Consider the following 15,472-nt stretch of genomic DNA (forward strand, 5'->3'; position numbering starts at 1 on the left):
ATTACTGATAAATAATATAAATTACTTACCACATAAAAATTCAGGAATGACATTATTAGAATGAGCAGGAAAACACTGGATGCCCCCCACCCCCAATGATCTATTACTTGCAGGATTTAAAATTCTAATGAGAACACACTCACTCTCCTCACCCTCTTGGGCGTCAGCACAAGGCGGGAAGCAGCTGCATCCTTTATTTATCCCTCTGATTTTCCAGAACCTTTCCTTCAAGGAGAAATCTCTGGGCTCTGCGGGAGCTGTGAGTGGTGACCATCAGGTAAATCTGAGACTGAAAAGCAAGAGGAAAAGAGATAGAGGAGGAGATGAGAATCGGTGATGGGGAGAAGCAGGGGCATCCCCGTTCAATCGCAGGCCGAGGGTCTGGGTTAATCTCCAACGAAGCTAAGGACCACCAGGATCTGGCCCCACTGGCCTTGTCACCTGGTGTGGGGACTGGGGACAGCCAAACCACCATGGCCACTCTCAGAGAAATAAAGAAGGTGGGAGGGCACCTCGAGAGCCAGATTGAAAATGGTCATGCTGTGAGATAGTAAGATGCCCTTTTCAGAAAAGTGAAGACTGTTCTCTTGGCTCTCAAAGACTTGCAAATACTCTGTGTCCTTCTGGAGGCATGCTGAAGGCTTCAGCCTTTGAGGGCAGTAATGGGAGTGCATCGGGGCTCAAAACCATCCAGCACTCACTCACTCCTTGAGGGTGCCGAGGATGACCAGTGACCACCCCTCGGGTGCCGTGGGGCCTGAAATTCCCTGATCACCGAGGACGGGAGGGGCCGTACAGACACTCCACTGGACCACCGGGGGCTTGGCCGGGGGGCTACATACAGTCCTTTATCAGATACATGGTTTGCAAACATCCTGTGCCATTTTGGATGGTGGATTATCTTATTCCTTGCTCCTTTTGTACACAACTCTTTTTCATTTTGAGGAAGTCTAATTCATCTATTTTGTCTTTTGTTGCTTGTGCTTTTGGTAGATCTAAGATATCATGACCAAATCCAAGGTCATGAAGATTTACTCTCATGTTTTCTTCTACGAGTTTTATAATTTTGGCTCTTGCACCTAGGCCTTTGGTCCATTTTGTGTTGATTTTGTATATGGGGTGGGGGGAGGTAAGGGTCCAACTTTACTCTTCTGCCTGTGGGTATCCAGTTGTTCCACCACCTGTGCTAACTGTTTGGGAGAAAATACCTGCAAATGATGCGACCAACAAGGTCTTAATTCTAAAATATACAAACGGCTCATACAGCTCAAAAAAGAAAAAAAAAATCAAAAAATAAGCAGAAGGTCTAAACAGACATTTCTCCAAAGACATACAGATAGCCAATAGGCACATGAAAAGATGCTCCACATCGCTAATTATTAGAGAACGCAAATCAAAACTACAGTGAGTTATCACCTCATAGTGGTCAGAATGGCCATCATTAAAATGTCTAGAAAGAAATGCTGGAAGGGGTGTGGAGAAAAGGGAACCCTACTACACTACTGGTGGGAATGTAAATTGATGCAGCCACTATGGAAAACAGTATGGAGGTTCCTCAAAAACTAAAACTAGAATTACCATATGACCCAGCAATCCCACTCCTGGGCACATATCCAGACAGAACTATAATTCGAAAAGATACATGCACCCCAGCATTCACAGCAGCACTATTCACAATAGCCAAGACATGGAAGCAACCTGAATGTCCCTCAGCAGATGAATGGATATAGAAGATGTGGTACATATATACAACGGAATATTACCCAGCCATAAAACAGAATGAAATAATGCCATTTGCAGCTACATGGATGGACCTAGAGATTATCATACAAAGTGAAGTCAGTCAGACAGAGAACAACAAATACCATATGATATCACTTATATGTGGATTATAAAATGAGACCCAAATGAACCTATCTACAGAACAAAAACAGACTCACAAATAGAGAAAACAGACTTGTGGTTGTCAAGGGGAAGACAGGGGAGAGGGATGGATTGGGTGTTTGGTATTAGTAGATGCAAATTATTATATATAGGATGGATACATAAGGTCTTCCTGTACAGCACAGGGAACTGTATTCAATACCCTGTAATGAACCATAATGGAAAAGAATATGAAAAATATGTATATACGTATGTACGTATGTATAAATCACTCTGCTGTGCGGCAGAAATTAACACAACATTGTAGGTTAACTATACTTCAGTATCAATTAGTTTGAAGGCACTTTTATAAATTAGGTCTTAGTTCTCTTGTCCTTTCATCCTGGGACAAATGTATAACAGAAACTAACCTGGATTACTCCCGGATGAACTCATATCACACAGAACTTTAATTGTTGAACAAACCGTGAATACCAGTTACACCATGGCATGGCCTGACCCAATATGAAGTTTGTAAACCTTATAACAAGCCTGCAGAATCCACTAAATTTGGAAATTCAAACTGAAATGAAGCCACCTATCCCATGACTTCTCCACAACTAGTTATACAACATCAATTGGAAACCATATACAATCAAATGAATGTAGACAGAAACAACTATAGCCTTCCTTTTTTTCCCTTTTAGATGAATACGGTATTTAAGGTGATGTCTTGGGCCGTTTCAGGGTGTTACTCAACTTCCTGGGTATCTGCCATGCACACAGGAGGTACACATGTTAGTTAACTTGTTTGTGCAACTAAATGAAGGTAGTTAATACCACAACACTGTATACATAAAATGAATTAAATGCGAAAGTCGTGTTTTGTATTTTTAATGACAATGAAAAAAAAAGTGTAGCGCTGGTATTTGTTACAAAAATGAACGTTAAAAACATTCTTAGTGAAAAAAGCCATACAGAAAAGGCCCCCTAGATCCCATACTCATCTTGTCTGCTTCAAATCCATCAAGGTTGTCCAAATGAGGGAGAAACTCAGTCATGGTTCCAGAAAAAGAAAACTGGATCAGGATGGAAAAAGACATTTTCATACCGTTCGGACAGTAGGTGAAGGTTGAAGTGGGGCTGAGTATTAAATTATAATGTGGACATCAGGATTTCTTCATTTAGGGGTTATGTGCTGGTGCCTTGGGCAAAACACACTGAGCATTTTGTGTCAAGTGGCAAATGTGAGTACTTTTTGACACTAATGCAACTTTTCTGTACATTTTAAATTACTGGAAAGTAAATTACTTTTCTAGACAACCATGTCAGCATCATGCCAGAAAATCAGAGAAGACAGACATCAAATTTTTCTTATAGAGTCCAAGACTTACCCAGACCACGTTCAACCAAAGTTGTGATACTTATTTCCCTTGTAGGAGTCCGCATGGTATTAAGAGGCACCGTGGGAAGAGTACAGTAGTAGCTACCATGTCGTGGGTCCTGTGGATCACCTGGGGGGCAGTAGAAACGGTGAGATTTTAGTATTGCACTTTTTCACATTACTTCAAAAACTACGTTAAAAAATAAATTCAGTAAAGTTGCAAAATATGCACTCAATATACACATATCAGTTTCGTTTCTATACACTAATGATGAACCACCAGCAAGAAACATTAAGAAAACAATCCCATTTACAATTCCATCCAAAAGAACGAACTATTTAGCAATAAATTTAACCAACGACACGAAAGACCTATACTCAGAAAACTATAAAGCACTGGTAAAGAAACTGAAGACACAATAGAAAACAGTATTCCACGCTCATGCGTCAGAAAAATTACTATTATTAAAATGTCTGGGAGAGCGGGAAGATGGCGGAAGAGTAAGACACGCACATCACCTTCCTCTCCACAGATACATCCGAAATACAGCTACACGGGGAACCACCCCTACAGAACACCTACTGAACGCTGGCAGAAGACCTCAGACCTCCCAAAAGGAAAGAAACTCCCCACGGGGCTTCCCTGGTGGCGCAGTGGTTGAGAGTCCGCCTGCCGATGCAGGGGACACGGGTTCGTGCCCCGGTCCGGGAAGATCCCACATGCCGCGGAGCGGCTAGGCCCGTGAGCCATGGCCGCTGAGCCTGCGCGTCCGGAGCCTGTGCTCCGCAACGGGAGAGGCCACAACAGTGAGAGGCCCGTGTACCGACAAAAAAAAAAAAAGAAAGAAAAGAAACTCCCCACGTACCTGGGTAGGGCAAAAGAAAACAGAATAAACAGAGACAAAAGGATAGGGCCGGGACCTGCACCAGTGGGAGGGAGCCGTGAAGGAGAAACGGTTTCCACACACTAGGAGCCCCTTCGCGGGCGGAGACTGCGGGTGGCGGAGGGGGAAAGCTTCGGAGCCGCGGAGGAGAGCGCAGCCACAGGGGTGCGGAGGGCAAAGCGGAGAGATTCCCGCACAGAGGACCGGTGCCGACCGCCACTCACCAGCCCGAGAGGCTCGTCTCCTCACCCGCCGGGGCGGGCGGGGCTGGGAGCTGAGGCTCGGGCTTCAGTCAGAGCGCGCTGGCGGCGTGAACACAGCCTGAAGGGAGTTAGTGCGCCACGGCTGGCCGGGAGGGAGTCCGGGGAAAAGTCTGGAGCTGCCGAAGAGGCAAGAGGCTTTTCCTTCCCTCTTTGTTTCCTGGTGCGTGAGGAGAAGGGATTCGGAGCGCTGCTGAAAGGAGGCTCCAGAGACGGGCGCGAGGCGCGGCTGAAAGCGCGGACCCCAGAGACGGGCGTGGGACGCTGGGGCTGCTGCTGCCGCTGCCGCCACCGCCACCGCCACCAAGACGCCCGTGTGCGAGCGCAGGTCACTCTCCACACCTCCCCTCCCGGGAGCCTGTGCTGCCCCACTGCCACGGTCCCGGGCTCCACAGACAACATCCCCGGGAGAACGCACGGGCGCGCCTCGTGCTGACGCAACGTCACGCCGGCCTCCGCCGACGCACGCTCGCCCCGCCTCCGTGCCCCTCCCTCCCCCGCGGCCTGAGGGAGCCAGAGCCCCCGAATCAGCGGCTCCTTTAACCCCGTCCTGTCTGAGCGAAGAACAGACGTCCTCCGGCGACCTACACGCAGAGGCGGGGCCGAGTCCAAAGCTGAGCCCCGGGAGCTGTGCGAACAAAGAAGAGAAAGGGGAATCTCTCCCAGCAGCCTCAGAAGCAGCGGATTAAAGCTCCGCAATCAACTTGATGTACCCTGCGTCTGTGGAATACCTGAAGAGACGACGAATCATCCCAAATTGAGGAGGTGGACTTTGAGAGCAAGATTTATGAGGTTTTTCCCCTTTTCCTCTTTTTGTGAGTGTGTACGTGTATGCTTCTGTGTGAGATTTTGTCTGTATACCTTTGCTTTCACCATTTGTCCTAGGGTTCTATCCGTCCGTTTTTTTGGTTTTTTTTTTACTTAAAAAAATTTTTTTTCCTAGTAATTCTTTATTTTAATAATTTTATTTTATTTGACCTTACTTTATTTTCTTTTATCCTCTTTCTTTCTTTCTTTCTTTCTTTCTACTTTTTCTCCCTTTTATTCTGAGCCGGGTAGATGAAAGGCTCTTGGTGCTGCAGCCAGGAGTCAGTGCTGTGCCTCTGAGGTGGGAGAGCCAACTTCAGGACACTGGTCCAAAAGAGACCTCCGAGCTCCACGTAATATCCAACAGCGAAAATCTCCCAGAGATCTCCATCTCAACACCAGCACCCAGCTTATCTCAATGACCAGCAAGCTACAGTGCTGGACTCCCTGTGCCAAACAACTAGCAAGACAGGAACACAACCCCACCCATTAGCAGAGAGGCTGCCTAAAATCATAATAAGTCCACAGACACCCCCGAAACACACCACCAGACGTGGACCTGCCCACCAGAAAGACAAGATCCAGCCTCATCCACCAGAACACAGGCACCCTCCACCAGGAAGCCTACACAACCCACTGAACCAACTTTAGCCACTGGGGACAGACACCAAAAACGACGGGAACTACGAACCTGCAGCCTGCAAAAAGGAGACCCCCAAACACAGTAAGATAAGCAAAATGAGAAGACAGAAAAACAGACAGCAGATGAAGGAGCAAGATGAAAACCCACCAGACCTAACAAATGAAGAGGAAATAGGCAGTCTCCCTGAAAAAGAATTCAGAATAATGATAGTAAAGATGATCCAAAATCTTGGAAATAGAATAGAGAAAATGCAAGAAACATTTAACAAGGACCTAGAAGAACTAAAGATGAAACAAGCAACGATGAACACCACAATAAATGAAATTAAAAATGCTCTAGAAGGGATCAACAGCAGACTAACTGAGGCAGAAGAACGGATAAGTGACCTGGAAGATAAAATAGTGGAAATAACTACTGCAGAGCAGAATAGAGAAAAAAGAATGAAAAGAACTGAGGACAGTCTCAGAGACCTCTGGGACAACATTAAACGCACCAACATTCGAATTATAGGGGTTCCAGAAGAAGAAGAGAAAAAGAAAGGGACTGAGAAAATATTTGAAGAGATTATAGTTGAAAACTTCCCTAATATGGGAAAGGAAATAGTTAATCAAGTCCAGGAAGCACAGAGAGTCCCATACAGGATAAATCCAAGGAGAAACATGCCAAGACACATATTAATCAAACTGTCAAAAATTAAATGCAAAGAAAACATATTAAAAGCAGCAAGGGAAAAACAACAAATAACACACAAGGGAATCCCCATCAGGTTAACAGCTGATCTTTCAGCAGAAACTCTGCAAGCCAGAAGGGACTGGCAGGACATATTTAAAGTGATGAAGGAGAACAACCTACAACCAAGATTACTCTACCCAGCAAGGATCTCATTCAGATTGGATGGAGAAATTAAAACCTTCACAGACAAGCAAAAGCTGAGAGAGTTCAGCACCACCAAACCAGCTTTACAACAAATGCTAAAGGATCTTCTCTAGGCAAGAAACACGAGAGAAGGAAAAGACCTATAAGAACAAACCCACGCACCTATGGTCACCTTATCTTTGATAAAGTGGCAGGAATGTACAGTGGAGAAAGGACAGCCTCTTCAGTAAGTGGTGCTGGGAAAACTGGACAGGTACATGTAAAAGTAGGAGATTAGATCACTCCCTAACACCATACACAAAAATAAGCTCAAAATGGACTAAAGACCTAAATGTAAGGCCAGAAACTATCAAACTCTTAGGGGAAAAACATAGGCAGAACACGCTATGACATAAATCACATCAAGATCCTTTCTGACCCACCGCCTAGAGAAATGGAAATAAAAACAAAAACAAACAAATGGGACCTAATGAAACTTCAAAGCTTTTGCACAGCAAAGGAAACCATAAACAAGATGAAAAGACAACCCTCAGAATGGGAGAAAACATTTGCAAATGAAGCAACTGACAAAGGATTAATCTCCAAAATTTTGTACAAGCCGCTCATGCAGCTCAATAACAAAAAAACAAACAACCCAATCCAAAAATGGGCAGAAGACCTAAATAGACATTTCTCCAAAGAAGACATACAGATTGCCAACAAACACATGAAACAATGCTCAACATCATTAATGATTAGAGAAATGCAAATCAAAACTACAATGAGATATCACCTCACACCAGTCAGAATGGCCATCATCAAAAAATCTAGAAACAGTAAATGCTGCAGAGGATGTGGAGAAAAGGGAACACTCTTGCACTGCTGGTGGAAATGTGAATTGGCACAGCCACTATGGCGAACAGTATGGAGGTTCCTTAAAAAACTAAAAATAGAACTACCATATGACCCAGCAATCCAACTACTGGGCATATACCCTGAGAAAACCATAATTCAAAAAGAGTCATGTACCAAAATGTTCACTGCAGCTCTATTTACAATAGCCCGGAGATGGAAACAACCTAAGTGTCCATCATCGGATGAATGGATAAAGAAGACGTGGCACGTATACACAATGGAATATTACTCAGCCACAAAAAGAAACGAAATTGAGCTATTTGTAATGAGGTGGATGGAGCTAGAGTCTGTCATACAGAGTGAAGTAAGTCCGAAAGAGAAAGACAAATACCGTATGCTGACACATATATATGGAATTTAAGAAAAAAAAATGTCATGAAGAACCTAGGGTTAAGACAGGAATAAAGACACAGACCTACTAGAGAATGGACTTGAGGATATGGGGAGGGGGAAGGGTAAGCTGTGACAAAGTGAGAGAGTGGCTTGGACATATATACACTACCGAACCTAAAATAGATAGCTAGAGGGAAGCAGCCGCATAGCACAGGGAGATCAGCTTGGTGCTTTGTGACCACCTACCTAGAGCGGTGGGATAGGGAGGGTGGGAGGGAGGGAGACGCAAGAGGGAAGAGATATGGGGACGTATGTATATGTATAACTGATTCACTTTGTTATAAAGCAGAAACTAACACACCATTGTAAAGCAATTACACTCCAATAAAGATGTTAAAAAAAATGATTCTTTGGCAAAATCCTGCACCTTGTTGCTACTTGTTCATTCCTCATTGCTTTCAATTCCTAGAAGCACCTCTGCAAGGCAACATGGACATTCACACCTGTATGACGCTGTTTCTACAGAAGGCCCTGACACTGCCCCTAAATGACGGCCTGACACTGGCCCCAAGTATGGACCTGATCCTGTCCGTAACTAAGGCCCTGAAGATGTCCCTCATGAAGTCTCTGACACTGCCCTTAATAAGCCCCTGACACTGTCCCTAGCTAATGGCCTAAGCTATAACTTACAAAGTCCCTAACACTATCCCCAGGACGCTGACACCCTCCCTGAGGCTTTGATGCTGTCCCTTAGTGCCTAAGCGGTGACAAAATAACACCCTGATTCTATTACTAAGGCCCTGAATATATCCCCGAGAAAGTCTCTCAAGTGTCCCTAACTAACGGCCTGGACTGTCTCTTACGAAGGCCCTCAAGTGATCTCTGAGGGCCTGACAACACTGTCCCCAACTAAGGCCCCGTTGCTGGCCCTAACTAACGTCCTGATGCTGAACCTAACTGAGGCCCTGATGCTCTTCCTAACTAAGGCCTTGATGCCCATTCTACCTGAGGCCCTAAAACTGTCTGTAACTAATGACCTGACTCTTTTCCTAACTAACACCCTCCTTTTGTCCCTCATTAATGCCCTGACACTGGTCGACACCACAGCCCTGATGCTGGCCCAATCTAAGGCCTTGACGATGTCCCTAATAGTCTTAGATGTCCCTCACCGTTGTCCTGACCCTGTCCCTCACCAAGGCCCTGACCCTCTTCCTAACTAAGGCCCGGATGCTGTCTCTACCTCAGAATCTGAAATTCTAATGTCCCGACTCTCCCTAACATCCTGACGCTGCCCCTAAGTGAGGCCCTGACACTCTTCTTAACTAAGGACTTGCCGCTGTCCCTACCTAAAACCCTGACACTGTCTGTAACTAATGACCTCTTTCCCTAACTAACACCACAGTTTTGGCCCTACCTAACGCCCTCACACTGGTTCTAATTATGGCCACGATGCTGGCTCTAAGGCCCTGAAGAGATCCCTAAGTAACAGCCCGAACTGTGTCTAGCTAAGGCTCTCACGTTCTCTCTAACTGAAGCACTGACACTGTCCCTAACTTAGGCCCTGATGCTGTCCCCTATAGTCTAAGCTGTCACTAAATAATGCCCTGATCCTGTCCATAACTAAGGCCCTGAATATGTCCCTAAGTGCATCTCTGACGATGTCCTTAACAGCCTGAACTCTCTTCAAGTTGTCTCTGAGGCTCTGACACTGGCCCTTCCTAAGGCCTCACCCCGGGGTTGTCCCAGGCTGCTGGGCAGTTTTCTCTTGTCCGCATCTCTGGCCAGCTGCCTGCCATTGGCCACTCGAAGATTCTGCGATGCAGTGGTCCCACGTGGGATGTGCCTGTGTAGGCTCACCTGTGGGAGGAGAGTCATGGCCACTCCGCCCTCCAGGGGACTGCGGCTCAGGGTAGGAATCTCTCAGCCAGTGTCTGGAGAACGGGTTCTGTGTCCTTGTTTGTTGTAAATCCCTTGGAGTTACCTCTAACATTTTTTAAATGGATATCCCCCTCAGGATAATTTGATCATAATTTGATTATATCAATAATCAAATTACTGATAAATAATATAAATTACTTACCACATAAAAATTCAGGAATGACATTATTAGAATGAGCAGGAAAACACTGGATGCCCCCCACCCCCAATGATCTATTACTTGCAGGATTTAAAATTCTAATGAGAACACACTCACTCTCCTCACCCTCTTGGGCGTCAGCACAAGGCGGGAAGCAGCTGCATCCTTTATTTATCCCTCTGATTTTCCAGAACCTTTCCTTCAAGGAGAAATCTCTGGGCTCTGCGGGAGCTGTGAGTGGTGACCATCAGGTAAATCTGAGACTGAAAGGCAAGAGGAAAAGAGATACAGGAGGAGATGAGATTCGGTGATGGGGAGAAGCAGGGGCATCCCCGTTCAATCGCGGGCCGAGAGTCTGGGTTCATCTCCAACGAAGCTAAGGACCACCAGGATCTGGCCCCACTGGCCTTGTCACCTGGTGTGGGGACTGGGGACAGCCAAACCACCATGGCCACTCTCAGAGAAATAAAGAAGGTGGGAGGGCACCTCGAGAGCCAGATTGAAAATGGTCATGCTGTGAGATAGTAAGATGCCCTCTTCAGAAAAGTGAAGACTGTTCTCTTGGCTCTCAAAGACTTGCAAATACTCTGTGTCCTTCTGGAGGCATGCTGAAGGCTTCAGCCTTTGAGGGCAGTAATGGGAGTGCATCTGGGCTCAAAGCCATCCAGCACTCACTCACTCCTTGAGGGTGCCGAGGATGACCAGTGACCACCCCTCGGGTGCCGTGGGGCCTGAAATTCCCTGATCACCGAGGACGGGAGGGGCCGTACAGACACTCCACTGGACCACCGGGGGCTTGGCCGGGGGGCTACATACAGTCCTTTATCAGATACATGGTTTGCAAACATCCTGTGCCATTTTGGATGGTGGATTATCTTATTCCTTGCTCCTTTTATACACAACTCTTTTTCATTTTGAGGAAGTCTAATTCATCTATTTTGTCTTTTGCTGCTTGTGCTTTTGGTCGATCTAAGATATCGTGACCAAATCCAAGGTCATGAAGATTTACTCTCATGTTTTCTTCTACGAGTTTTATAATTTTGGCTCTTGCACCTAGGCCTTTGGTCCATTTTGTGTTGATTTTGTATGTGGGGTGGGGGGAGGTAAGGGTCCAACTTTACTCTTCTGCATGTGGGTATCCAGTTGTTCCACTACCTGTGCTAACTGTTTGGGAGAAAATACCTGCAAATGATGCGACCAACAAGGTCTTAACTCTAAAATCTACAAACGGCTCATACAGCTCAAAAAAGAAAAAAAAAATCAAAAAATAAGCAGAAGGTCTAAACAGACATTTCTCCAAAGACATACAGATAGCCAATAGGCACATGAAAAGATGCTCCACATCGCTAATTATTAGAGAACGCAAATCAAAACTACAGTGAGTTATCACCTCATAGTGGTCAGAATGGCCATCATTAAAATGTCTAGAAAGAAATGCTGGAGGGGGTGTGGAGAAAAGGGAACCCTACTACACTACTGGTGGGAATGTAAATTGACGCAGCCACTATGGAAAACAGTATGGAGGTTCCTCAAAAACTATTACCATATGACCCAGCAATCCCACTCCTGGGCACATATCCAGACAGAACTATAATTCGAAAAGATACATGCACCCCAGCATTCACAGCAGCACTATTCACAATAGCCAAGACATGGAAGCAACCTGAATGTCCCTCAGCAGATGAATGGATATAGAAGATGTGGTACATATATACAACGGAATATTACTCAGCCATAAAACAGAATGAAATAATGCCATTTGCAGCTACATGGATGGACCTAGAGATTATCATACAAAGTGAAGTCAGTCAGACAGAGAACAACAAATACCATATGATATCACTTATATGTGGATTATAAAATGAGACCCAAATGAACCTATCTACAGAACAAAAACAGACTCACAAATAGAGGAAACAGACTTGTGGTTGTCAAGGGGAAGACAGGGGAGTTGGATGGACTGGGAGTTTGGAATTAGTAGATGCAAATTATTATATATAGGATGGATACATAAGGTCTTCCTGTACAGCACAGGGAACTGTATTCAATACCCTGTAATGAACCATAATGGAAAAGAATATGAAAAATATGTATATACGTATGTACGTATGTATAAATCACTCTGCTGTGCGGCAGAAATTAACACAACATTGTAGGTTAACTATACTTCAGTATCAATTAGTTTGAAGGCACTTTTATAAATTAGGTCTTAGTTCTCTTGTCCTTTCATCCTGGGACAAATGTATAACAGAAACTAACCTGGATTACTCCAGGATGAACTCATATCACACAGAACTTTAACTGTTGAACAAACCATGAACACCAGTTACACCAGGGGATGTCCTGATCCAATATGAAGTTTGTAAACCTTGTTTGTAAACAAGTTTGTAAACAAGCCTGCAGAATCCACTAAATTTGGAAATTCAAACTGAAATGAAGCCACCTATCCCATGACTTCTCCACAACTAGTTATACAACATCAATTGGAAATCATATACGATCAAATGAATGTAGACAGAAACAACTATAGCCTTCCTTTTTTTCCCTTTTAGATGAATACGGTATTTAAGGTGATGTCTTGGGCCGTTTCAGGGTGTTACTCAACTTCCTGGGTATCTGCCATGCACACAGGAGGTACACATGTTAGTTAACTTGTTTGTGCAAACTAAATGAAGGTAGTTAATACCACAAAACTGTATACATAAAGTGAATTAAATGCTAAAGTCGTGTTTTGTATTTTTAATGACAATGAAAAAAAAAGTGTAGCGCTGATACTTGTTACAAAAATGAACGTTAAAAACATTCTTAGTGAAAAAAGCCATACAGAAAAGGCCCCCTAGATCCCATACTCATCTCGTCTGCTTCAAATCCATCAAGGTTGTCCAAATGAGGGAGAAATGGTTCCAGAAAAAGAAAACTGGATCAGGATGGAAAAAGACATTTTCATACCGTTCGGACAGTAGGTGAAGGTTGAAGTGGGGCTGAGTATTAAATTATAATGTGGACATCAGGATTTCTTCATTTAGGGGTTATGTGCTGGTGCCTTGGGCAAAACACACTGAGCATTTTGTGTCAAGTGGCAAATGTGAGTACTTTTTGACACTAATGCAACTTTTCTGTACATTTTAAATTACTGGAAAGTAAATTACTTTTCTAGACAACCGTGTCAGTATCATGCCAGAAAATCAGGTAAGACAGACATCAAATTTTTCTTATAGAGGCCAAGACTTACCCAGACCACGTTCAACCAAAGTTGTGATACTTATTTCCCTTGTAGGAGTCCGCATGGTATTAAGAGGCACCGTGGGAAGAGTACAGTAGTAGCTACCATGTCGTGGGTCCTGTGGATCACCGGGGGGGCAGTAGAAACGGTGAGATTTTAGTATTGCACTTTTTCACATTACTTCAAAAACTACGTTAAAAAATAAATTCAGTAAAGTTGCAAAATATGCACTCAATATACACAAATCAGTTTCGTTTCTATACACTAATAATGAACCACCAGCAAGAAACATTAAGAAAACAATCCCATTTACAATTCCATCCAAAAGAACGAACTATTTAGCAATAAATTTAACCAACGACACGAAAGACCTATACTCAGAAAACTATAAAGCACTGGTAAAGAAACTGAAGACACAACAGAAAACAATATTCCACGCTCATGCGTCAGGAAAATTACTATTATTAAAACGTTTGGGAGAGGGGGAAGATGGCGGAAGAGCACGACACGCACATCACCTTCCTCTCCACAGATACCTCAGAAATACAGCTACACGGGGAACCACCCCTACAGAACACCTACTGAACGCTGGCAGAAGACCTCAGACCTCCCAAACGGCAACAAACTCCCCACGGGGCTTCCCTGGTGGCGCAGTGGTTGAGAGTCCGCCTGCCGATGCAGGGGACACGGGTTCGTGCCCCGGTCCGGGAAGATCCCACATGCCGCGGAGCGGCTAGGCCCGTGAGCCATGGCCGCTGAGCCTGCACGTCCGGAGCCTGTGCTCCGTAACGGGAGAGGCCCCCAACAGTGAGAGGCCCGCGTACCGACAAAAAAAAAAAAAGAAAGAAAGAAAGAAACTCCCCACGTACCTGGGTAGGGCAAAAGAAAACAGAATAAACAGAGACAAAAGGATAGGGCCGGGACCTGCACCAGTGGGAGGGAGCCGTGAAGGAGAAACGGTTTCCACACACTAGGAGCCCCTTCGCGGGCGGAGACTGCGGGTGGCGGGGGGTAAAGCTTCGGAGCCGCGGAGGAGAGCGCAGCCACAGGGGTACGGAGGGCAAAGCAGAGAGATTCCCGCACAGAGGAGCGGTGCCGACCGCCACTCACCAGCCCGAGAGGCTCGTCTCCTCACCCGCCGGGGCGGGCGGGGCTGGGAGCTGAGGCTCGGGCTTCAGTCAGAGCGCGCTGGCGGCGTGAACACAGCCTGAAGGGAGTTAGTGCGCCACGGCTGGCCAGGAGGGAGTCCGGGGAAAAGTCTGGAGCTGCCGAAGAGGCAAGAGGCTTTTCCTTCCCTCTTTGTTTCCTGGTGCGTGAGGAGAGGGGATTCAGAGCGCTGCTTCAAGGAGCTCCAGAGACGGGCGCGAGGCGCGGCTGAAAGCGCGGACCCCAGAGACGGGCGTGGGACGCTGGGGCAGCTGCTGCCGCCACCAAGAAGCCCGTGTGCGAGCGCAGGTCACTCTCCACACCTCCCCTCCCGGGAGCCTGTGCTGCCCGCCACTGCCACGGTCCCGGGCTCCACAGACAACATCCCCGGGAGAACGCACGGGCGCGCCTCGTGCTGACGCAACGTCACGCCGGCCTCCGCCGACGCACGCTCGCCCCGCCTCCATGCCCCTCCCTCCCCCGTGGCCTGAGGGAGCCAGAGCCCCCGACTCAGCGGCTCCTTTAACCCCGTCCTGTCTGAGCGAAGAACAGACGTCCTCCGGCGACCTACACGCAGAGGCGGGGCCGAATCCAAAGCTGAGCCCCGGGAGCTGTGCGAACAAAGAAGAGAAAGGGGAATCTCTCCCAGCAGCCTCAGAAGCAGCGGATTAAAGCTCCGCAATCAACTTGATGTACCCTGCGTCTGTGGAATACCTGAAGAGACGACGAATCATCCCAAATTGAGGAGGTGGACTTTGAGAGCAAGATTTATGAGGTTTTTCCCCTTTTCCTCTTTTTGTGAGTGTGTACGTGTATGCTTCTGTGTGAGATTTTGTCTGTATACCTTTGCTTTCACCATTTGTCCTAGGGTTCTATCCGTCCGTTTTTTTGGTTTTTTTTTTACTTAAAAAAATTTTTTTTCCTAGTAATTCTTTATTTTAATAATTTTATTTTATTTGACCTTACTTTATTTTCTTTTATCCTCTTTCTTTCTTTCTTTCTTTCTTTCTACTTTTTCTCCCTTTTATTCTGAGCCGGGTAGATGAAAGGCTCTTGGTGCTGCAGCCAGGAGTCAGTGCTGT

This window comes from Hyperoodon ampullatus (assembly GCF_949752795.1).
Source record: "Hyperoodon ampullatus genome assembly, chromosome: 13".
Taxonomy (NCBI): Eukaryota; Metazoa; Chordata; class Mammalia; order Artiodactyla; family Ziphiidae; genus Hyperoodon; species Hyperoodon ampullatus.